This window comes from Tachypleus tridentatus, chromosome 5 (assembly GCF_004210375.1).
Source record: "Tachypleus tridentatus isolate NWPU-2018 chromosome 5, ASM421037v1, whole genome shotgun sequence".
NCBI lineage: Eukaryota > Metazoa > Arthropoda > Merostomata > Xiphosura > Limulidae > Tachypleus > Tachypleus tridentatus.
The window spans coordinates 19,132,610-19,160,576 of record NC_134829.1 but is presented as its reverse complement, the minus strand read 5'-3'; the positions used below and the strand labels follow the sequence as shown (position 1 = coordinate 19,160,576).

General features: G+C 31.5%; 1 long non-coding RNA gene across 1 annotated transcript in view; it reads right to left on the bottom strand.

Moving 5' to 3' along the window:
- Positions 1-4,822: 4,822 nt before the first annotated feature.
- The window catches only part of LOC143250647 (uncharacterized), a 75,791-nt gene continuing 52,646 nt past the window's right edge, over positions 4,823-27,967 (bottom strand). Inside the window, exon 3 of the long non-coding RNA XR_013028285.1 lies at positions 4,823-5,441. This is a non-coding gene — a long non-coding RNA (uncharacterized LOC143250647). The remainder of the gene's footprint in view (positions 5,442-27,967) is intronic.

Below are 27,967 nucleotides of genomic sequence, written 5' to 3'. Positions count from 1 at the left end.
AATACTTAGCTCCTTATCTGTCTAATTCGGAAGTGGCCTAGTAGTTAGGGAGTTCGCATTGTGAATCTCTTTGTTACAAAAACACGACCAGCTGAGTTCGTTATTTAAATAATGGTCAAATCCCGTTATTCAATGAGTAAAATATAGCTGAAGAGTCGAAAGTGGATGGTACTGGCACTCTGCTCTTCCTATAGTTCATGGATTTAAAATTAGGGACGACTTTGTACAGACTGCCTTTGTGTAGCTCTGGGCAAAAATTCTAAACAAACAGTTTGCCTAGTGTATTTTACCCATTTAAAATTTTGCAACCCATTCTTTATATTCTCTATATTTTCACAACAATCTTATTTACATACGTTTTATCTACTTTATTTTATTTTATGAAACTTACTTATTATTTTATATTGTTTTCCACTTCACTACGCAACAAATTTGTCCTACCGGTGGACCACACTAAGTCTACGTATATATATATATATATGTATGTGTGAAAATAAATAAGTTCGATTCCCAGTGGCTTTGCTCTTAGAAAAACAAGGCCTGATATGGCCAGGTGGTTAAGACACTCGACTCGTAATCTGAGGGTTGCGGGTTCGAATCCAGGTCACACCAAGCATGCTCGCCATTTCAGCCGTGGGCGCGTTACAATGTGACAGTCAATTCCACTATTCTTTGTTAAAAAAGTTAGCCCAAGAGCTGGCGGTGGGTGGTGACGATTAGCTGCTTTTCATCTAGTCTTACACTGCTAAATTTGGGACGGCTTACAAAACAAACAAACTAAAATAACACTCACATTATATGGTGTTGTTGTTAGCTTTTGAGTGCATAGAAAATAATGACATTTATATATATATATGAAAATAAAGTTATAAGTTATTCTTATTAAAATGGCCAACGCTCTCAAAAAAAAATATTGAGACTGGTTATCATCTGGATACTCACACTTACGTACACGCTTTTATTTGACCGCACCAGCCTGCTTTTGCTACTAATGAAGGAAGTTCAGCCATTGAAAAGGCGCTAAAGCTTCGTTTCTTTTGTATCTGATTGTAATATCGCTAAATAAATATCTTTTCTTGAAACGGGTTATGACACATTAATTTCTGGTGTTGGACCCAAGTCTGTAAGAAAAGGCAAATATGAGCCTCATAAAGTATGATTAACCTTCCATATATTATGCAGTTACTCTTGTAATATTTCGCGAATTACTCTTAGAATATTCAATAATTACAGCCAAGTATTTCCATTTTTAATATATTTAATTCATTATTAAATGAGCATATTTATTAATCAAAATATCCTTACAGAAGTTGATTCAGCATTTTTTCCAAATCTTCTTGACGTTTCTTTCAACTATTACTGTTCATTTTCATTCATTATTTTTCTTGATAAAATTGTGAATGATATCCTACCTGAGTTACTTATAGAACGTTAACGTGTTTACATATATATTTGTTATTTTCTAAACGTTGATCAATATTCATTGTATAGCAGACGTTTAACCGCTTTAAAGATATTATTTGAAATAGTAATTAATCATTTTCTGCTATTTTCTTTCTTTTGTATCGGCATCAATAGCTAATATCTGTAAGTATATCTCTTAAATAACCACAGTGGTATAGCGGTATATATTCAGTAGCAGTGAATGGAATCACTTTCAAAGTAATGATTGGCTGTCTGAAAAGTACAAATCGTAATCCAAACCATAAGCAGATGAATGTTATTTTAACGCTCTACAACAACAGATTACTTTATCTAAGACTGAATCATACGTTCCAAGATAACAACTGAATGTTGTATTAGCGTACATGTGTTACAAACTGAGGTAACATGAAAATACCTCAATTGCAATGATACGAAAACAAGTTCATCAAAGCAATGACGGACTGGAGGAATATTTGTTTTTGAAATGTTTCATGTTTCGAGTGTATTTGTGTCTGATTTATTATAGCAAAGCCGCATTGGGCTATCTACTGTGTCCACTGAGTGGTATCTAACCCTTAATTTTAGCGTCATAAATTCGTAGACTTACCGCAGTCCCAGCGGAGGACAGGTTCATGTTTCACTATGATGTTACATAGTAATAACATAATCATTCCAAGAAATGTTAAATATATCTAAGAACTTTTTCTAAAGGAATGTGGCACTTAATGAAGTCATTAAGAAAAAAAATAATGCGTAAATACGAATTGATGGATACCACAATAACCATTATATACAATATTACCTTTAATACAATAGATTTTAGGAATAAACTTTACAATTTCTTTAAATACCAAACACTGTTGTCGTTAGTATAGACAACATCTAAATCAATAATGATTTATACTGACATCATTCAACATATTTATTGAAGAAGCAAAATAAAGTAAAAGGAATATTTTACCAGCTTACATGACTTCATTCCAATCAATCGTGAATGGGATATTCTTGAAATACTAATCCAATTCCAGGTTTTAAATATACCCTAAAATCTGTTTGTCAGAAAAATGCATGAGGATACCCTAGAAGTTCATAACGCATTGATTTTTAAGAAAGTTTAAGTGAATTCTCGTAGCGTGTAAAGATATAAAGCTACCACTGCTAATACTAATCTAGGACTATATCCTAAACGATAATTTGTTTACATTTCACAACTCAATATACATTAGTGCATGTTTAATTTGCATTCAAATGAAATGAGGAAATGGCTGTGATAATTACACAACTGTGATTGCCTTGCTATATTTAGAATAGTTTAAAATTGATTTATTCTTGGATTATTTTGTGAGGGGCACAAAAAAGAATAACATTCATTATCTCATCACTAATAAAGATTTCTAAAAATATAGATGCTACACTCACCATATTAATGTACTTTTTAATAATAAAAGAAGAAATTATGCTGAAATTAGAGAAATATTTATACATGAGGAGTTTCTTGAATACATTTCTCTAGATTTAAAATATTCACGAAATATATAAAAAAAAACATAAATGGTTTAACTTTTGCCATGCTAAGACTATAAATCACAGGATTTATGGTTTATGTTTCGCCGTCAAAAATGCACTACACATTTTGAGACTGTGGGAGTGCTACGAGATTGATGGTCAAATCTCACTATTTGGTTGGATAAGAGCAGCCTAGTATTTGACGATAGATGCCATTGACTAGTTAACTTCCCTCTAGTCTATCAATAGAAAGTTATGAACAACTACCACATATTTTCTTTACTACAGCCATGTAAGAAATTTATCAATCAAAAAAACTTACAAAGACGATGGTCATCACAAAGACAAAAAGAATTTCTTTTTTCACTGTTGGCCCACAGTCTTTTTTTTAAGACAATAAGCCTATTAAAAACTGTACTTTAACCTTATTGTTCTATATAACATACACTTGTCTTATTTTATTCAGAATACCGACAAGTAATTCAGAGGCTTTTATCTTATTAACCTCCAGGTAATAACTGTAAACCTCGACAAGATCATCTCTTACCATACTTTGCGTAATAATGAAAAGCTAAAATATCTTTAAATATTTTTATAAGATAATCTTTTCCCTTCCTGGATCATCCTATTATGCTTTATTTATTCCAATAAGTCAATATCTATTTTTGGTTATAGAGAGAAGACCTTTTCACAGTATTGCACTGTGGTTTAACTAATAATTTCTATATAGGGATAATTAACTATATTAGGTTGAATCCAAATGTCCATAATGTAACATAAAAGAAAATTAACTTACTAATAGCAACTAAACGCTATTTCAAAAGCTTGAGTAATTTAAGCTACTATGGCAAGACCCTTTTTCTGAGATGGTCATTTGTCATACCTCAATAAATACTATACAACACAGGAACAATGTTTGTAGCGGTTGATAGATTAATCTGTCAAAACACGCATGGAAAATTATCTCTTTGCATATCTAATACAATATCCACTAGAGAAAGCAGACATTTAAAAAGTTTGGAAGAATGTTGAAATAGTTTAGGATTCAGAGATGTTAAGAATGTAAATATTTGTGTGTAGCAACAATCTGACAAAGATGTTTACATCATACATAAAGTTATAACAAAGTAGTGAAGAAATGCCAGTTTTATAATACTTAATGGATTTAACTATGTTTTCTACCATCAGCATGTGAGCCGCTTTACACTTGCAATTTGATGGCTCAATCCTTCAAACTAAGAAATACTAGTTAGGATAAAATACAGAAACTGCTGGGATTACAGCATTGGATAGTGATAACTATATCTTTGCTAAACCTGAAACCAGTGATTATGAGAGTTATAATGCCAGTCCTCAAATGATCATGGTGAACCACACGTTGATGCATGGGCAACAACACTGATCAGAAGAACTGCCAGAGAAAACCGTCATATTCTGACATATTGTAGCTTTGATTAAAATATAACCAGAAGCTATAATTATCTTAAACACTGGAATGATAAACCTTGTTTGCGACTCTTATTTTCAAGTCTATACAACTTAACTGCCTATCCAAATTTACATTTTTATTCAATAACATGACATTTCCAGATTCTCTAAGGGCATATTCCATTCTAATATTAATAATTTCCAAAATTTCAAACATAATTTCAAAGGTTTGTCAAATTTCTTTTAATATTTTAGTATTGTTTAATTGCCTTGGAAGCATTTTCAGCCAGTTTATTAATGCCATTGAATTTAGTTTATTAAAATGATTTATTCTTTATTTATGCAGTAATTGGTTGAAAAATTAAAAAAATAGTTGAACAAACTGCATTTTATTTCAGTATATTTCTTACCACTCTTGAATTTGTATTCCTTTACTTATAAAAAGAACAATACCACAAAGTTTCATTACTGAATAATATTTTTCATATAAGGAAAGGACATACAAGGAGATGAAGGAAGTACAGTTGTTGTTGTTTTTTTCATTTGACACATTAGCTCATACATAAGATACTGGAATATGTGGTTTTATTTAAATGTCTGTTTCCTTTTGTTTGAGATTACAACCGTTAAGAGAAATCAATGAGTCAACTTGTACGACTATTGTACCTAAAGAGATGTGAATGAAGAATATACAGTGTCTTTTAAGGCCATCAATCCTGCCAGTTAGCAACATATATGTTCTTTGATTACAGTTTAACATAGCAATGTCTTGTAGTATTTTTCATTACTTTAGTAGCCAGTTTGTGAGATTGCATTGAATATGATTAAATTTTGAGAAGAAACACAAAACAAAAAGTGATGAAAAAGGCATTTTTATAGTCGCTTGATAAGTGACGTATCAAAAACTGTAATACAGTTAGAGGAGTATATACGTGCCTTGCTACTGGTCTAGGAGTGAGGAAGACAGAAGGGTAGCTGCTATGGAAGTCAATCTGGGTCCATCATTTCCATCTATCAAGAAATCGAAGGTTACCATGTTGATTAGAAATTGCAATTTTCATCCTTTCTGCCAGTTTACATGCCTAAAGACAAAACAAAAAATCCAGAGTCCAATAATTGCAATTTTCATCGTTTGTGCCATTTTACATGCCTAAAGACAAAATAAAAAATCCAGAGTCCAATATAATTCAGGCATATTATTCCTAATTTGAATTACTAACAACAGGCAAGACAACTTGTCAGAAGTACCCATAATCACAGTGACTTTATGTAGTTCTTATCATCAGATAATGAGATTCTTTATTACATTTATAATGCACCCAAAGCTCAAAATGCAGAACATATTTCGTAATATCACGCCTGAAGATTAGATCCTACAATTTACAAGCCCATTATTGACAGTAAGGTGAGAAGAATTGCTAATTTCAGCTCTTCTCAGAGATTGCTTGTTTTGAATTTATGCGTAATGGTACACTGATGTACAAATTTGTGGCACATTTCGTTTACTTATTGGAAGTTTAGGCTCTTCGTCATCATAAAAATATCACTAGTACCAAAGACACATACCTGCATACCTGAAGCAACAAAGAAAGAATTAACCTCGTCCAAAAGAGACATTCACAAAGCACTGAATATTGTTTAATGCATATTGATTGAAAGCAAAACACACAGTTTCACCTATATGAATAGTTTCTCTAATTGAAGTAAACAAATAGTTAGTATCTGTTATTTATCTGTAATTGAGCTTGTACTTTCACATGGATTTTGCTAGTTCTGATGTAAAGGGCTTGTTCATGTGAAGTATTTGTATATATACAAACTTTATCCTTACCCCCTGAGAAATGTTGTAAAACATACCTTTATTTATTTTAACATATTTCTATGCCAGAAAAGCTTACTTTATTAGATTTATACGTTCATCTATAACTTACAGAATAAAATGTGTGCTATATTTGGTTAAACATTAAGTATTAACGAAAAATGATACATACTTTTAGTTCACTTAATAAGTCATGGATTGCATAATTAATGTTTAATGAGGTATTTTTCTAAAAGTTACCCAATGTCTTACTTTTGTGGATATTTTTAGTTACAGATTTTTCCTGTGATTTACTAAGTTGAATTTAAGTTAAACAATATGTCATTCATGCTAGTCTCAGTTTAGTTATACTCCATCATCTAATTAGCTATAGCTTATTATTTGATTTATTGTTTTTATAAACTACTTTTAAGTTAGTTTTGTGGTAACTCTGGGTTTGACTATAGTTTTCAGTTATGTGTTTTAATTTGCTGATTTTGTCTAATTCATTTTCTCTTTTTATTTTCACTATTTCTTTTCTTTCTCATGAATCCGACATGACCAGGTGGTTTAGGCACTCGACTCGTAATCCGAGGGTCGCGGGATTGAATCCCTGTCAAACCAAATATGATCGCCCTTTCAGTCGTAGGGGAGTTATAATGTGACGGTCAATTTAATTATTTATTGATAAAAGTGTAGCCCAAGAGTTGACGTTGGGTGGTGATGACTAGTTGCCTTTTTTCTAGTCTTACACTGCTAAATTAGGGACGGCTAGCATATATAGCCCTCGAGTAACTTTACGCGAAATTCAAAACAAACCAAACAAAATTTTTAAGAGGTTGTGTTAAGATATATTTTCTGAACTTTACTCTGTTAAGCTACAATCTGAGAGGGCAGCGTCTAATCCGTTGTTATTATTTCACTGTTTTAAGTAAATATCATATTTAAGGTTCGCAAATTATGTAAGCTATTTTTTGATATATTAATGGTAAATGATGGTTTTGCTTCCCTTCATGGTTTAAGTCCTACATTTGTATTTCCATCAGTATAGGACTGATTCACGATAAAATCTTTTTAGAAAGTAAGAATTAGTTTTGTTCGTGTAAAATAATAAAATAATAAAAGGAGCTGTTATAAAGGGGGAAAGTGGTGTTAGAAATTATAATATACGATTTACTTCTATAAATTTTGATTTATTATTGAATTATTGTTATTTGTTGTAGCTTCGTTAAGAACAGTTGTCAAATATTGATCACGTGCAAACATAGCCCTAAATGTGTAACTTCTATTGCTGACACTAGTCTACTGCTCTATTGACCATTTTAGCTTTTGGGTTGTTGTACAAGCTTTAAGTAGTTAAATATTGTCTACGTGAAATAATGAAGAACTATGAGCCAAGAAGAATAAATTTTCCTTTTTTTTTTGCTTGATTTTTTTATTTATTTTCTTATGAAATCAAGTTTTGTTTTATTCACTTATTATAATTTCATTTCAGTTGTTATAAATATTTTTATAGATTTTTATACAAAGCTTTAATACTTTGCTTAATAAATTTTAACTTCTCTTGTTATACGAAGAATTTACCTGTGAGAACATATTCTCTGGCAACAACGCAAAGCGGTGTAACTAAATACAATGTTAATGAATAGGAGGGTTGAAGAAATGTTCCCATCTTCCTCCTTTCTAGATGTTGATATTCTTAGCTTGCAAATTGGCAGCCAAAGAGAAAAATACTTAGTAGTAAATTAACTGCATTGTTTAATTCATTCATGTAATTTTATCGATCAGTTTACCTTCTTTATATACAGTTCCTTTTTCTGCCTTTGTTAGAACGTTAAAACTGTCTTCGACTTAAAGGTTCTACACACTCCTACAGCGCATGTTTCTTGGTGCTTGAAAATTTTGCATGCGAACTGTTAACGATCTGTAGATGTACCGCTTACAACGCTAAAATTCTGGGTTTGATTGCCGGCAGTGAACAAAGCACAAATAGCTCATAATGTACTTTTGTACTGAGAAAAGAACAAAAAACAAAGTTAGGCATTTAGTAACTGATCCATTATAACCTAAAAACATTAGGACATTTATATTCATATACTACATTAGAAGACAATTATTTGATCGTTATATGATCATTATACATGAAGAAATATTGTAATAGTCACACATGCTTGAGCACACATCTCAATTCAACATGAGAGTATGCGCGAAGTCATTACTGTTAAATCTAGTTTCTAATTAAAAAACAAAACAACAAAATCAGCCCCAGTTTACTTGCACACCGCTATACTGATGAATTTTATTTTGTTTAGCAACATATTGATTAGGTTCTGAGGACATACTCTTATTTAGGTAAAGTTGAACAACATATTTCTGTAGGAAAAACATTTTGTAACAGAAGTGTCGTAATGTTTTATACTTATTTATGAAACAGAAGGTCATACTCGTATATGTGTCCGATGAATCAATATTTAAACTAAATTTGTCTTAAAAGACAATGATATGAAACTGTCAGAGTTGAAATACAAATCAGTAAGAATCTTCTTATGAAAAATTCCTCATTAAAACTTACAATATTTGTTTATATATTAAAAGGTATAAGAATAGAAGTTGAAGATTTTATTCATGTTCTACTGTGAATTTAATATTCCAATATTTACTGTTAAGATAGTTTAAAAGTATCTCAACATGCTCAGCTTCGCTGTAGATAATAAAAGTATCATAATCCTGGTACTTTCTGTTTAAATTGAGGGATGGACATTATTCAAACCAATAGTTTTCGTAGTGAAACAAGAATAAATTGTTGGAATATAATCTCGATCGCATAACAACACCATCAACTTGGTAATATATGTATGTATGTCACATATCGAATAGAAAATACAATTTTTTGTTGGAGAACATTATTGAGTTTTCTCTCATTTCATCACGGTCATTTTGATACAAAACTTTAGTAAATAAATCTAACACTATCTTAACAACAAAGGACTTTGTGTCAAAACAACCACAATATGCTCCATTATCAAATTTAGTTTTTTTAACTTTTAATTCGATTAGTATATTTTATGTGTTATTTCAAAATTTAACAGTTGTTTCTTAACTTGTAAGTACGTGTTTTCAAATAATGAATGAAATAAATTGATATTTGTAACTTACGTATTCAGGTATCATATTTCATATTTAACGTTATTCAAGAAAATCTAAATCTAATTTATTTTAGTTATGTTACATTAATCTAACTTCTGTTTTTTCTAAAAAACGATAAAGTAAAAGGATTATACTTATTAATAAGTTTCAAAAATTAAGACAATATGAATTTTATTACTAAAAATCTAAATACACATATTAAATTAATTTCTAATCATGTTAGTAAAAAAATAGTTAGAGTCCCTCTGATTTTATAAGATTAAGGTGAATTTTGTGTAGACATCAAAGACGCCGAATGGTAACTCCTCACTCTACCATAAACTAAAACGAGGGAATGCAAAAAATATACAGAATATGAACGAATTAAATCACGAAATATTTGTTGTCGTTTTGTATTAAGCACAAAGCTACACGATGGGCTATGTGCGCTCTGCCCATCACGAGTATCGAAGCCCGATTTTTAGGGTTGGAAGTCCACAGACATACCGCTGAGCCACAATCATAAAACGAATAACAGAATTTAACAAATACATATGGGGTAGTTAAAATAAGCCTAAGTTGAAACTATATTTTTCATAGCTCATTATGTGAAGAAAAGGAAGGGGCTACAGTAGTAATATATCGTCCCTATACTAATAGACATTCACATAATATCTGTTAGAAAATAATTGCAATATTTAAGTCATTATAATCATTAACATAAATAATTTTGGGTTATAATTGATCTACCAGTAGGGTAACATTTTGCACACAAGAAAGTGAAAAGTGAAGATTCACTTTATTTTCAAGTATCAAGAAACATGAGCGTAACTGATGCAATACGCCTATAGGTTGAAGACAATTTAAGGGCCTTGTATGAATGGGCAATTGAATGCAGTTCGTTTACTATCAGCTTTACAAGTGTTACTCATGCGAAATCACTTTCACCGGTAAAATATATTAATATAAGTTACAAAAGCATTGTTTTGACGCATTGGTACTATAAAATACTGTAAATTTTTTTTCGTATGTGGGTTACCAATTTTTGTGAATTTTGTGGGCTAGGTTTCTTACGAAACCAGATTTCGAGTGAAATATCTCTCATCTTAAATCCCCTTCAAGGAAACCCCTCCTAGAAATCGGGTTTCGATACCACGTGATGGGCAGAGCACAAATAGCCTTTTGTCTAACTTTGCGCTTAATAACAAAATACACATACAATTATATCAACATCTGAATAAAACTGTTTTCACATTTTATCAGTAAAGATTATTATTAAATGAAGATGTGAAGCTTGTTTTTTGAAATTGTACTTTGTAATAAACATACTAAAATATCTAATTTATTTTAATATTCAGTTTTTAGAGATTATATTATTTCACTTTTGTTTAACCATATACAAACGTTGATGTTTTCAATCATTAGGTTAAAGGCATTTTGCAGCGATGTAAGTTTTAATTTTAGATTCGCGTCGTAAATACATCGAAGCAACACAGTTTAAACATTAATTATTTATTTGTATATTTATTTCTTTACGATACAGTTTAGCATGGCATTAATATATCTCATACCAACATTTTAAATTAATTAAATATTCCTTTAATAGTTTATAAAACGGTGACTGATAAAACCACAAGAATTGTTGGCTAGGAAATTAAATACATTTATAAGAACATCTGAGTCCTCCGAGAATTAATTATTTATTATCATTACTGTAACATTTATTAATTTGATACACAAATATCCTTTTTAAAGTTTAAAACTTTGAAACTAACTTTCTTCATTCACTACAGGAGTGTACATATGTCATTCCTACCTTACTTCTAACAACACCTACATAAGATAAGAATACGATAGCTTACCATTGTCTTGTTAATCTTTCATTAAGTACTTGCTTCGGATATTGCTTTTTAATGTTGAATAATAGCACGTGCATAAAGTAAAATAATGAAATGTATTATGGTTTTAAATAATTAGCGAATTACTATTCTTAACTGAAAACAGTTTTAGTAAAAAAAAATGAACGTTTAAGTTGAAAAGAGAAGTAAATATTTACGAAAGATTACGATCCAGATAAAGAGAATGTTTACAAAGGTTAAACAGCTTCTGTTGAAAATTGTTTAAGGAAGTAAACAGTTGTTGATGAAAAATACAGTCTGCGTAATAATAGTTTCAAATAAATCAGTAGATATGAAGAAGTTGATGACTCATAAATTATAAAAATATAATTAAAAAATAATAATTACAAGTAATAATAACCACTTAGGAATATCACTTTAAACTTGTCATACGATAGTAATAGTTTTTGTCTCATTTATGATTTACATGAGCCAAGCTGGTGAGGATTTTTATTATATGAAACGATCATGAATGGCATCATAGATTCCTTCATTATCTTATGCGAGAACTGGGTTGTATTCTGTTTAAATAAGACTGACTATCATAAGGTTATTTGTTAATGTCACTTGTTCATTTCTTTAAGCTAAACACAGCATATTCCTTCAAGATAGAACAAATGCCGAAACTATGGCGATAAAAAACTTAGCTTTCCGACAATACGATATTTTAATAAGCATTTTGAGATAAACGATAAATAGCTTTAAGTTCAGCTGGTTATAGTTGCTTGATTATACAACTGATGCCTAAATGACAAGCACTTGTTAGAGTTTGTAAGGATGGTTCTAAAGAAATTAAGGAACAGTAAAGAGCAGAGTTGCTCTTTCATGAAAATTCTTCGTAACACTTTTCAACTGTAACTGTACATTTGATTCTTAAAGTTATACCCGTCATTACCGCATTTAACGAAACCTGAATGAAGAAGGTTACGATATTTTATAATTTTTATACGATGTTTAAATTGTTCAATTTTTCTTTAGAATGCTGATTTTATACCTTGTTTTTCAGCGCTTTATAACGTTCACATAAAAAGTAATAGTTCTAGTTTTGTTGTGTTTTTAAACAAATTATCATTTTAGGTGAAAACTGTTCTATAAAGAAAAATAAAACTACGGGAAATATAATAAATTCGAAACTTCTGGATAGAAAGTACTGTTAATTTAACAGTAACAACGACAAGAACATTTTCAAAATGAACTTAGGAAGTGATACCTAAAAAGGAAGATATAGGAGCGCATGGTACATTAAAACTTCGTAAAATAAAATTGACTTTAACACAAGAATAACTCCACAGTGGCATAGCGGTACGTCTGTGGACTTACAGTGCTGGAAATCGGGTTTCGATACTCGTGGTGGGCAGAGTACAGATTGCCCACTGTACAGCTCGGTGCTTCACTGTAAACAAACAACCATGATAATAACAACAAAAATAGAAACACAAGAAACAGGAAACACTGTGATGTTTATAATGAAGTTCATAAGAACACAGACATTTTTCACTCATTTGAATATCAAAACTGTGAACAAATCTCGTTGGTAAAGTTAGGCTGCAGTATTGGGAAATAGAATATACGCAGCTGTCCTGTTATGTAAATACGAAACTATATTAATACGAATGCTTCCTTTCCGTTCATTTAACTGTTATCAGTATATTTACAATCTGAAGGAAAGGAAATCATCAACAGTTTACTGAACGCCAGGTGCTCGTTATTGCGCTATGCTGATATTCAAACAGGAAGTGTAAAGTGTTTCATGTTTGTATACATTCCTTTGTACCTCTCATTAGAACATAGATTATAGTATAACTGGATTGCTGGAAGAGATGATTGTGACAGTTATGTTTACTGTTCAAATTATCCCTGATATCTTGTAGCAGCAAACTCGTTCTGTTTATATAAACTTGTGTAAAACATATTGCTCTTCATACTTTACATTACAACACACCAGTTGATAATTAATATTTTAATACTTCTCTGTTAGTTAAATTTTACAACTCGTTCTTGTGCAAGAAATTAAAAAAAAAAAGATAAACCAGTTAGGTTTGTATTTTTTTTTATTAGCGACTATAATAATGAATCGTAAGAATAATTTGAATCTTACTATTTCAAATATTGTTTGTTTAACATCTTGCCAATTTAATAAAGTATTCTTATGTGTTATTCCTCTTTGTGAGCTTTAATATAGTCAAAAATAGTTGTTTACTATTTGTATTTGTACGTTTATCTTTAGAATCAGTATTAAAGAATTAACAAAGCTGCTTAGTTATTTCATTTGTTGTTAAAATATTTAATTTTGACTTATTTGCGAAAATTAACAAAGTTTTTAATTTACACTCGTCAGTTTTTCCTTGACTTGGGTAAAACCATGTATCTTATAAGCAATAAAATTACTTACGAATGATATTTTTGTAGCTTTTTATTGTGTAAGGTGATTTATTTATAATCTTAATAAGTAAAACAATCAAATGACCGACAGTGTTACCAGACAGGTTCGGATAGGGTATTCAGGTAAATTAATAAAGCTATATTAACAGGTAAAATATTAAGATTTTTGTAAAAATAAAAGTATTACAATTGGATCAAATATACCAAGAAAGCAGACAAAATGAACAACAAAACAAATAATTAAGTTGAAATTACGCATGTCAGGTGGTGTGCCAGAAAAAAAACAACACAAAAAGACACACAAAAAACAAGACTTCGAATGTAAGTAAAAGTGTTGTTGGGGATACCACGATATTTTACTTTTTCAAAATTGTATGTGATATTATCAGAAAGTTATATGCCACAACATATATTAGTATTGAGACCACCAGGTAAAATTATCAGGATATCGTCAGAAAGTTATATACCACAACATATATTAGTATTGAGACCACCAAGTAAAATTATCAGGATATCGTCAGAAAATTATATACCACAACATATAATAGTATTGAGACCACCAGGTAAAATTATCAGGATATCATTAAAGGTTTTAACAATGATATTTCACAATAACTAAGGAATGATAAAATAGCCAGATAAAATATATAACATCTATAAAAACAGGTTAAGAAAAATATATCGTAAAACATAATCGAATATACCATAGGTTGTAGTATTTAGGTTCAGGTATATCCGCTGTAAACAGTAAAGTATTAGCTATATGTATTTTTGGAAAATTAATTACATGCGGAGTATTAATATGGACACGGGAAGCAAAGTAAAACCACTAACACTGGACACGGGAAGCAAAGTAAAACCACTAACACTGGTTAATACATAAACTATTATCATTATTCACAACAAAATGTGTAAATGTGTCTCCTTTACTTAATGGCTAGTTTCTAACACTAAAATAACAACTGGATGCTGTGGCTAGAGAGAATTTGTCAAAATGTTCATATAGAATAAAAACGAAAGCAAGAATGATGAAATATCGCACATTCTGGTCAAGCAAGGTACATATTGTAGTATTTTATAACTCATATATTACCTATATCAATGGTGATTCGAAATAACTGTATACAAAAGAAAAACATGGATACCAAATAACTCTAATAAGTCTGTATACTACTCTTCGAAATTAGCATACATTATGTCAACAGTGAGACACGAACGTAGGATACATTATTTTACAAAATGTTATCATATTATGTAACATTTAATAATGCAGAAAGATTAGGTGTTTATTTGAAACCTTCATACATCTGGTTTATTAAGAATATACTGATTACATCCGAAACTTCTGTGTGAAACTTAAAACACGTACCTGAATATATAAGACTTAGATTATATTTTTTCATAACGACAGAAGGGTAAAATATCATGATAAGAGTATTAGTGTTACTGAAGAAATTAGCGATCGAGAAACCAATACACAATAAAGAGCTAATTTACAATAATAAGTATTCAGACATTTATTAAATCACGATCAGAATAATTTTAGAGCGACAGTATTTACACAATTATAAAGCAACATTAACATAATCCCAAAAATACTAAAAATTAACTGACCTGACCAGAATCAAGAATTTTTTATGCAACTATGCCTCATCAATTTCACCATCACTTACAGTTCGAGCTTTTTCAAATCCGCCACAGAAATTCCACGTTTTTGAAAGCTCAAGCGTCATGACTTTCGGCAGTCGGTTAGGTCTCTGCAGAAGGTACTAACCTCACAGCATTCTTAGTGACGAGTATATACTATCATAGAACTCTTAGAAATGTCTAAACTGTTAAAACTTCCGCACGTGAACGTCGTCCCTTCTCTCTGGAAAGTTCAATGCTAGTAAGTTCGCTGACCATCAGTCTGCATTCCAGAAAGATTCGATACTTAATGTGCATTTGTAGGTTTAAGTCAAGAGTTTTACAGAATATTCAATAACTTTTCTGTAATTCAGGAATATTTGATGAAAATCAATCATATTAATCATGCTAAGGATCTCAACAGGTATCCAGTTCAATATTAGAAGCAGCAATATTTACGTCTAACAATTATAGTATTATTATTTATTATGAACACTACAATGTAGCACCTCTCCTTCCTAAAAGATGAAAGTTTGAAAACAATGAAAACTTTCTGATACATTAAAAAAATTTACAAAGAAAAATTTACAAACCTCTGCGTGCAATAACCTTTTGGCAGTTACATTTTAACCAGCTCTTGACAATGCATCAGAAATAACATTGTTCTTACCCTTAATATGTTTAATTGTTTAACTATACTTTTGTAAAGTCAGTCTCCTTTTTAAGAGTCGTTGATACTTGTTTTTATATTATTTTATGAATGAATATCAAGGATTGTGGTCAGTGAAAACAAGAACAGGGCAACTGGTAGTGCTGACATACACATCAACATGTTGTAGTGCTAGTAACAAAACAAGACATTATTTTTCAATAGCAGAATAATTCTTCTTGCGAATGGGAAATTACTTTTGAAAACTAGCAAATGGAAGATCAACATGATCATCCTCCTCTTGTAACAGAACAGCGCCAATGCCAACATTACTAACATCTACAGCAAGTTTAAACTGCTTTAAGAACTACTGAATTCATTAGAATGGCTCTAACACTTTCTAAAGCATGCTTGTACTGATTACTCTAGTTAAATATTATGTTGGTCAAATGATGAAACATTTGAACAGAATTTCCTGTAATACCAAACCATTCCAAAGTACCTCATCAGTTATATTTTGTTTTTTGATATTGGAAAATTTGCAACAGTTTCTACCTTAGTCATGAAAGGTTTTATCTGCTCTTGACCTACCACATGTTATAGATATTCTAGAGTAAAAAAATCACTTTTTAGAAGATTTACAGTCATAAAGTTGTTGTACAAACCTTTCCCACACATCACTTCTTATAATAAGGTCATTAAACGATTATAGTCCAGCAGTTATACTGTTTATCAAATAGTGGAATGTTGCTAGTGTATCTTACCAGAGGCATCATTTTGTAACGGAAAAGCCGATTTTGAATTACGAAAGCTGATATGTTTTTAGCTCTGTCTATCAGTGGGACTTGCTAGAATCAATTCAGTAAGTTAAACTTACTAACATACTTAGCATAACCTATCCTGTCAATGCATTCATCAATACTAGGAATTGAACAACAGTCACTCTTGGTTACAGCATTTTTTTTTTAATCAGTACATAATCTTTACGATTTATCTGGCTTGGGTAGTAAGACACATGACGAGCTCCATTTACTATTACATGGCTCAATGATGTTACTATCCAACACATTCTTGGCTTCACTTTTCATGTTTTCCAATTTCACAGGAGTAGCACAGTAAGAATGTTGTTTAATTGGAATGGCATAACCAACATCTACATCTTGACTAACGAGGTCAGTTCTGTTTGGTACTTCAGGAAATAAATGTACAAACTTCTGAATTAAAGATTTCAGTTCTTCTTACTGATTACTCCTCAGATGATACGATTTTAAATCTAAGTCTGAAATTGCATCTGAATTTTTCAGATTAACATCATGTTGAATATTTTCATTCCGCCATGACTTTTCATTTTCATAACTCTCAACGTTTTTAATCTTATCACTTTTGTAAGCAGTAATTAAGATGGCAAGAGGCTTAACAGAGTGAAAGTAATCGCTCTCAATGTACTTTTTGAACGTACTGACATGACATAATTGTGTTTGTTTCCCCCACCCTGGAGAGTTGACAATATAATTTAAGTCTTTGACCTTTGACTCAATTTTATAAGGGCAAGAATAATGAGATTGTAGCGCATGACCTTGAACAGGCAATAAGGCAAGAACTTATCACCTAGCTTAAATAGTCTTTTCTTTACACGCTTATCATGTACATGCTTCATTCCGCCTTGGGTTTTCCAAAAAATTTCTTTAGCAACCTCAACTGCTCTCGTAAACTTTGTTTAAAACCTAACTCATAATCAAGCAGTTTCATGTCAGTACCTTCACACAGCCAATTATCTTTAAACAGTTTAGTGATCTCCACACTGAATAACCAAATAAATGCTCAATAGAGCTAAAATCAAGTGACACCCGAAGAGCTTCTCGAATGGTAATTGTTCTGAAACTCTCAAACATATGTCTAGATTATTGTCAGTGTTCAGTGGAAGTATTGCAAATTCCCTTTGGATTCTGGACGATAATCTCTTGATTTGTATTGCTTAATTCTTAATTGATGCATAACTTGCTGAAATAATCCTGACAAGACCTTTGACTTTCCATTACACTGAATTGATTTTGGTAGACCTTCAAAGTAGAAATTTTTAATAGTCTTAACAATAATGGTGGCTTTAATGTTTTTTAAAGGTATTGCTTCAGAAAATCAATTAGATGCACACATTTTTGTAAGTAGGCACTGATTCGCTAACATTATTTTTAGAAGTACACCTGCGCAATCCTCAATAATCCTGATGAATGGTTCATTAAATGATCGTATGGGCTGGAGCAGGGTGTCGAACAATTTTGAGTTGGTTTTTCCACAAACTGGAACACATGAAAAGACCTGGAATATTCTGCCACATCCTACCAGACAATTTGCCAATAGATATGATTCAAAATTCTGTCACAGTTTTCTCTATATTTCTAGATGTGTCTAGCCATGGACATACCATTGTCTAACTCAATTTCTTTCTAATACAGCTTTGGAACAACTATTAGGTTTCTAATGTTTCATTCATCCCCACTTGACATATTAGGTACCCTCCACTTTTGCTTTAACACGCCATTATTAAGATAATAACATACTGAAATTTCCTTTGCATCTGATATCTGACTTAATTCACTCGCTTTAGGATTTTTTACCTGCTCAGCAATAAGCTTAGCTTGGCTAAATGGTTCTACTTTAGGATACATATTACGTGCAGACAAAAACTCCATTGTTTCATTTGAAATTTTTTTATTGTCAGACATAGGAGAAGTGACTACATTTAAGTCAACTTGCTGGTCAATTGGTTTGACATTATCAAGAGTATCTTTAGCTGAGAACGTTTTGTTCATAAACCCTGATAACTGCATATGCAGAATAAACATCCTGAAGTTTCTCTTCCTCATAATTATCCTCTTTGCAGGGATTCAAGGAAACACTTGGGTTAGTGATGACTTCTTTGCAGTCAGATAGTTGCCTTAAAATAATAAAATGCTCTCTACTGGAAGAGTAGGTTTGACGCATACCAGTAGAGGTCCGGAAACAATGCCTGAGTTCAAATTCACAACATATAGGAGAATATTCATATACTTTAACTCTACACCTTCAATAAGCCCGCTGACTCCAATTGAAGGCTTGTTAGACAGTGGCAGAATGCCCTTTAATAACAAAGACTAAGAGGTTTTAGTATTTCTCAATATTTCAATGAGTTGTAAGTTGTCATTTTCATCTGCCAGTGGCTCAAATTCTTCTGAGATAAATAATTTATATTTTTCCATAAATTTAGGCTCTAATCTTCTCATGTTCACTGGACTTTTAACACTCAAGGACTTAACAGAGTCCTTTACCATGGTAAGGCTTACTTTTTCCTTTGTTTCTTTGAAGAACCCTAAACTCCAATACAACGTGCTCTTTTTTTCTTACAGTAAGTACCCATAGGCACATCTTTTATTGGACTCAGTTTGCTCGATCCAGAAGAACCAGAACTGAAATGCTTATTAACATTCTTCGAGCCTGGCTATGGTCTGCAATTGGATTGAGCCTTCTGATGGGAAAATGAAGTCCAATCCTACTTGTCAGCATGTTATACTTTTGAGTACTTTTTTCTGAACTGAATTTGTGCGTAAGAGCATGGTCATCCACCATTATCACCCTTCGCTTAAGTTTTTAACCTTGTGCTCATCCAAGTGCATTAGTATTTCCAGGTAGATACATTGCCGAAATTCTTCTATCAAAATAAGCTGCATCAGCTGGTCAAAGTTTTTCTATTTCCTTATACAATAGCCATCTGCCAAAAAGTTGTTACTTCTCTCTAACAAATTCCACATGTGTTTGGTCTTCCTGTTTCATGCATTTTCTAAATTTCTGCCTAAAAGTTTCTGACACTAACTTGTAAGACTACAAAATAGTCTGTTTAAAAGTGTCATAGTCACTACTTTGTCCTAGTAAACGTGCTGGAAATATTTCCCTGTCTTTACCAATCAGTATACTCTGTAATACCAGAGTTCTAACATATTTTAGCCATTTCAAACTTTGAAACTTTTTCAAAATGTAAGAAATATTAATCAACTTCTTTTTCCTGGAATTTTGTAAATAATCTCATATTTTTGGCTGCATCAAAATTTTTACTACTAGATGACGCCAGTGAAGTAGAGTTTGACTTATTAAATAATTACATATTTTTAAAAATTCCTCTCTGTTTCTAATTCTTGCTGCTTCATTTTTGGTTTTCTTTGTTCTTTTTCTCTTTGCAGTTCTAGCTCTTTTAAAACCATCTGGTATTTTAGTTCTACTTTTACAAATTCAGTTGTATCTGTCTCAACTTTATTTACTAATCCTAGTGCATCTCCACATACACCTCTTCTTCAACTAAACACCACTAAAGTTCTAAGTTCTAGCTCGAGTTTGATGACTTTCGGTAATGGTCAGGTCTCTATAACCCTTAGCGACATTTATAAACTACCGAATAACTCTAGAAACTTCTAGACGTTAAAAACTTCCACACATGAATATCATCACATTTTTTTCTGGGAAGTACAGTTCCAGTAAACTGACTGATCTCCAATACTCCAATCTGCATTTTAGGAAATTTTGGCGCTTTATAGATTTCTAGGCCTAACTCACGAGTGTTCGAGAATATTCAATAACGTTTCTGTGGTTCAGAAATATTCATGAGAATCAATCATATCACTTATGCTAAGCATTCTTACCACGTTTATTTGCCTTTTAAATTCTGACCAGGTATTAAGTTCAATATTAAAAACAGTATAATTTTCATCTAACCTTTACAGTAGTATTATTTATTATTATTAACACTACATCACAACTAGCATACAGTCAATAATATTTAGGGCAAGCACTGTAACAAAAATGTCACAAGAGATTTTAATAAGAACATCTAGTAATACAATCTGGGCCAAAATGGTTGCATGTTGTTCTATACTGACGTTGTTATCTACATGCATGGAGAAGTTATTACGTAAATACCTAAACCGTAAGAGAGAAAATAGTATATGATCAGACAAACATGTACGAGCGGTTATTCTGATATATATCACTTTTTCTCTATTTCTCTGTACTTGGCGTTGAGTCATGTCTTGTCATACCAAAAGTTATATGTATCCAAAATCACGAAACGTCATTGAAGTGCAAGAAACATTGCCCAAGCAAAGTCTACTGGTAGACTGAGAAAACTACTTCTTTAGACGACGGTGGTTTTATCAGATTAATAATTTAAGGTCAAAAGAAGTCTTGGAACATCTTACGACAGAAATGGCATGAACATATTCATTCCAGTGTGTCCAGAAGTACAGTAAATAGGACACTGACCAAACAAGGTTATTTTGCAAACCGATATTAAACAGAATTTACTGCTGTCATAGTGTTACTCAGGCAAGATAGCATGTCAACTTAAAGTTATGTTATATTTTCACGTGTCCTGTCTCTGGCTTCTTTAAGCTAGTGGTAGGATTCGTGTTCATCGTTTCTCTGCAAAATAGATAAGGTAAGACTATCTTTCTCACATGAGATGGTGTATAGTTGTTTGGGCGGCTTTTCATCATGGTGAAAAACTGTTCTTTATACACTTCAAGGAAACGTCAATGACACCTACAGGTATTACATGGAGATGACATTTCTACCGTATACTAGTGCACGGTATGGCAATACCTGTGTGTTTAAAGATGTCAATGTCATTACATGTATTGTAAAGAATTATCTCGACAAGGAAGATTTACAAGCTTGCCATGGCTAGTAATGTCTCCATATTGTAATTCCATTCAGAACTGTCAGGCAAAATTAGGCCATAAAAATCGCTAACCACTACCCTAAACCAACTATTGTAGCTACAGTGCATTACATCAATAACCTCATCGACAGCATGACACCTCTCCTTCCACAGGTTATTTGAATATGAAGAGGACCAACCAAGTACGGAGAGTTTGACATGAACTGATATTTATAATAACTTGATCTTAAATTTTGTCATTATAAATGTTTTGGTAATGATTTGTTGTGATGGGTGAAATGCTGAATTACATGGCTTGTTTACAAATAAACATCAAGGAAACACTATATTACTACTTTAGTTTACACTTTATGACAGTGGTCAAGAGATCTCCGTATTGTTTGGTAACTTGTTGGATCTTGTTGCAGACTCTCTTCGTTGATAACATAATTTTTCCATGAGACTCTTAAGGTCTTCCTGTAACAACTCATTTCCATGGCCTGTGTTCTTCTTTCTAAATCTGCTGCGACAGTTCATGTTTCACAAGCTTACAGAAATATGGATATAACAAGGGGGTGCAACAGCTCAATATCGGAACTAAAAGTGACGTTGTTTTTTATTAGTTTCAACCTAGCCAACGCTGTAGTTTGCATAATCCTGGAAAGTATCTCAAGTTTGGAACCTTTATCTGTGACAATTGAAACTTTTACCGTTTCGAGTATCTATCCACAGGCATTGGTTTTACTGCTGATGTCATTGGTGTTGGTGGTTCTCAGTTTATTATTTTAGGAACTGATCTTTATACTGTATATTATAGATATATTGTCGAGGCATTTCACCTAACTGACGAGCTTTTCTCTGCTAAGCTATGAGGTGTTCTATTAAATAACTGAAGATTTTCTCAAGCTAGAAATTACATAGAAATGCTAAAACGCCTATGCAACTGAGCTGATATTAAATAGAACATAGAAACTGAATATAAACTGAGAATAAAGTACACAATCTCTGTTAAAGAAAGAAACTCAGACGATCGCCTTTACTGGATTACAGAAATGAATAGATGGAAATACTTCCAAACTGACTAAAAGAAACTATTTAAAGTTTTAATAAAAATTGTATGGATCTAGAGTGACATGAACTACACACGTGCATTGTCACTAATTAAACATAGATGGGGCTATAGCATCTCGATGTAACCTAAATAACAAGTGAACGACATTTCTACACAACATTGTAATAAGCATGTTTTTACCCCTGATGGTAGCAAATTAAGAAATTAAACATAACTTTTCTGGTATATGTGTCATGTGAAACTAGCTGTGCATTTTCAGAAGAATAATCATATTCCAAATTTATACAGTAATGCAGCATAAGTCGCATATTAGAAAAATCCACAGTAACAAAGTGATCGGTTGATATGTTACCTCAACTACTGAACAGGGTTTTTTTTTTTTTCTGAAAGAATGAGGTACTTTTAATTCGTTTGTCTTGAGCGTCTTGGATTTTATGAAGCAAACATTTTAGTTTTAAGTTAATTAAAAGTGACAAAATAAAATGTATTAACTTATTATTGAGTTATGATAAATATCAATGAAGCTGATATGTAAATCTTGAAGCAAGCTATAGTAGTTTCACCGAGAAGGTGTAGATAAATTCTTGGCAACATACTTGTTGATAAGGTATGTGACTCCTTCTTCCCATGTACCACCTAAAGCTTTGACATGACTTCCACCATTAGTTTGCTTGTTTATTTATTTTTGAATTTGACGCAAATTCGCACGAGGGCTATCTCCACTAGCCGTCCCTAATTTAGCAGAGTAAGACTAGATTAAAGACAGTTAGTCATCACCGTCAACTCTTGAGCTACTCTTTCACTAATGGATAGTGGGATTGACCACCACAATATAACGCCCCCACAGCTGAAAAGGATAGCATATTTGGTGTACAGTACATTTAGATACGATTAGGAAGTACCACAAATTTGTGTTAATAAACTTAATCCTCCGCTTCGTCGTTGCTGGTAATTTGATAGTCAGATTTCAATTTTAATCAGTTTATTAGAAGTTTTGAAATATATTTGTATCTTTATCAATTATACGAAAATAAATTAGTAGAAATTTCAACTTCATGTTTAAAGGTCACTAGAATGGTTGAAACCAGTAATATAAAAATAGGATTTTGAAGAATGGTTATAATATAAAGATAATCTAACTAAAGTATTCTTTGCTGAGTTAAAACAAACTGAGGTTATTCAAAAACTGTTCTGGATAAAGTACTTTTCAAATACAAGGGAGGATCTGAAGGCATATTTTAATAACTAAAATTATACAATTCATGAAATCCCGAATTTATAGAAGTAGAAATAGCAAGGTTTGGTATTTTCATTACATATTACAGTAAGAAAGTATTTCGAATTTTTTTCATGCTGTTTCTCTTACGAATGTGCTTAAATTCTCTAAGCAATACAAGCGACAAGTATTGGCATCGCAATAAATTAAAAGCTGCTCAAGCAAACGTAATTAATGGAAGTGAAAATCCTCTAAACGATGGAACATACCACTGTAATCAAATATGCAACCTAGTGAAGCAATATTTCAGTAACTTTGTATGTGTAAAAAAATGAAATCGAGAGATAAATATTAGTGGTCGAGGAAAAAGTTCACAATGGGAAAGCTCTGACTTTTTCTAAAGTATATTTTTCCTTATATTATTAACTACAATTACAACTGTGTCAAGTTGTATTGCATGAGCTGGATTCTTTACAGTTGGTGTCTGTGACTTGTTAGCGATACATTTTTACACAAAATAAACAGTATACAGTTTAATTACTTTAAAATAGCATATTATAACAATTTAAATATATTTACAAATATTCGTTATGTTGTTGATTATCACAGTTGTATCCACAGTTTTAAATAAATTGTCTTTTTTTCGTCAAAGTCCTGACAGGCTAATTCACTTACTTTAAAACACAATTCATAAAATAAATTATTTTTCTCTGCTTTATTATTACAATACGGTTTATGATAATTTCATTTTAGAAATCGCCAGTCTATTCTATTTCTGACTAAACTCACAATCACTTACTCTAGAACTTTCTTTTCTATTTAACTATGTAATTTACTAACTACAATTGCATTTCGATGTGTTTTCATAATTTCAACGAGGTCTAGAACGTCTTACAAATTATGAAATGTTGTAATGAAATAATATTTAATTAAAAGAACGAGAAAACTTAAAATATTCTAGTAACACGATGAAGTGGTAGAACAAGCTCCAATTCACGACAGTTAAACTACACAACGTATGATTCGCACAGTTACATAAACAGACGTGCGATAAATTATTGTTTGTAAAAGTAACTATATTTAACACTCGCGCTATACACAAAATATTTAAATTGTAACACTCTTGTTCAATTGCCAGATTTTTTACTTAAAATTAAAAATGCGAATGTAGTGAATCAAATGAAAAAGGAATCCAGATTTGAATGTGTGTCGTTACCTAAATGTTTTGCCATGTCATGTTTATAACCACTGTTATATAGGTAACCTGTTAGATTTTCTAGCTGCTAACAAATTTCTTCCCTTAACTTAAGAACACTTGTCAAGGTTGGCCTAGCTTAACGATATTACAAAGCACTGAAGCAGAATTGTAACATGCTAAAATCACGTAATATACCTATCATATATAGTTTACTAGTTAAGAAATATAATGCTGTACAACGATAACTGCTTATTATTTTATATATTAAAACACAGAACGTTTCATAGAATAAAAATAAGTATGTCTTATTAATTGATCACCTTTTGGACATTTCATGCTGAAGACAAAAGATAAAGCAGAAACTGGGAATGGCCTAAGTTTTCAGTTTCTGATAAAGGGAACCAATAATTTCTGCATATAGATACCTCAAATATTGGATTGTGAGCATTACTATATCAGAAATATATCACCATGTTTATTAACTGGATACTAAGTTTAGCAGAAAAAAATCTGTACAAGTACAGACCTAGAATGTTTGACCTTAGTCTGTTATTCACAGAAGTTCAAAATGTACTTTGTTGGGAGAGGATGACACCCCTGCATTAACATGGTTACAATATGTCCGAAGATCATTTAGTCGCTATTGCATTTATCCTTAAATTATAAAAATGTTCCTTCTTTATAATTCGTAGAAAATGAAGAAAAGATTATTAGTTACCTGTTGCCATTTCTAAGCATTCTTTTATTCCTCGGAAAAGGGAATCCAGATTTTAATGTGTGTCGTTACCCAAATGTTTTGCCATATCATATTTATGACCACTGTTATCTCGGTAATCTGTTAGATTTTATAGCTGCTAACGAATTTTCTTCCCTTAACTTAAGAACACTTGTCAAGGTTGGCCTAGCTTAACGATATTACAAAGCACTGAAGCAGAATTGTAACATGCTAAAATCACGTAATATACCTATCATATGTAGTTTACTATTTAAGAAATTTAATGTTGTACAACGACAACTAATACTATAAATAACTAAAATATATTACATTATTAATTATTAATAGTATAAATTACTATAAATAATAGTAACACATACAAACTTGTGTTTTATTTAGCATGGGGCAAGATCCAGCAATATGTCCAAATAACAACATTTCTGCCTCTATGGACGAATGACATCCATTTCATATGATATAGTTCCGTTTGTTTCAGACAACAGAGTATGAGCGTGATTTTCCTATAGAAAGTTGGTTCAATAGCCAGCGTTTTAATGACCTAAATACCTGACTAACCAAAGATGACTACTTTTTAACAGTAATATGATACATTACGAAAAGTTAACATAGAAGTTGAGGAGCATCAGATATAACAAACATAATTTTAAACCTGTATGGTGTAATTAATGTTTGTACTTGTGTTAGGATATAGATAGTCATGAGAAAAAAAAATGTTATTTATATCCTTGCAGCGATAATTTTAATGATGTTATTGACATAGTAAATGACTTACCTAATATAACTTTTGATGGAAGTCAATAAAATAAGTGTGAAAGATCATATGCCTGGGTTTCTATGTACGTCCAAGATGAAGAAAATGCTTTATAATTTCTAATAATCATGCTAAATGTGACTATACTGACCATTTAGTTTATTCTTAGGCTAAACAATACATGTTTGCCTTACGCGCTTATTCACCAACGTACTAGTGTATATTAAACATTAAGTAATTTTATATTAATACATAAACGTGAGATTTCTCTTGCTCTGATCTGTGGATAATAAACGCAAGTATTGTTATGTAAATCAAGTCTTAGTTGTAGGTCATTGGTTAAGTAATCTTGGGGTCAGGTATTGAAATAAAAGCTTGTGATATGGAATTGAGCAATACTACTTCGAATATCTTAATTAGCTTACTGTTTTACTTAAGATATATCTGATTAATAAGATAAATACCCCCCCAGTGGCACAGCGATATGTCTGCCAACTCACAGCGTTAAAAACCGGGTTTCGATACCTGTGATGAGCAGAGCACAGATAGCTTAATTTGCTGCTTTGAGCTCAGAACGAACGAGTAAAAGAATTAAAATAATTTTTATTGTAAATACTTGATTGATGTTTTGATTCAATATGTTTTAGAAGCGTCTACCTTTGTTTATTTATGCATTGTAACGAATTAGGGCATATTTTTATAAACTATTATTGGTATTGTATGGTGAAAGATAATATTAACAATGTATTCCTTTTTCATATTTTGTATCTTCAGGTTAAGATTCGAAACTGTGTTTAGTTTATAAACATTTGGCAAGAAATTAATTAATTATTCATTTATATTTTCTAAAATTTGTATTGTTGTAATGGATTTGAAATGTTTCGTCTCCTGGTTTTAACATGGTTATCTGATACTTTACATTGAAACTAGTACTGTTGATAATAGAAGAGGCTGAGAAAGAAAACCTTGACTCTTGAAATGACTGAGAATTTGCTATTTGCATGATGCACAACGATCTTGTTAATGGTGTAAAGTACAAGTATAAATGTTACCTTCATAACAGTACCATACGCATTGATACAAGGTAAGTTAGATTTGTTACCTTCAGAACAGTACCATACGCATTAATACAAGGTAAGTTAGATTTGTTACCTTCAGAACAGTACCATACGCATTGATACAAGGTAAGTTAGATTTGTTACCTTCAGAACAGTACCATACGCATTAATACAAGGTAAGTTCGATTTGTTACCTTCAGAACAGTACCATACGCATTAATACAAGGTAAGTTCGATTTGTTACCTTCAGAACAGTACCATACGCATTCATACAAGGTAAGTTAGATTTGTTACCTTCATAACAGTACCATACGCATTGATACAAGGTAAGTTAGATTTGTTACCTTCAGAACAGTACCATACGCATTAATACAAGGTAAGTTAGATTTGTTACCTTCAGAACAGTACCATACGC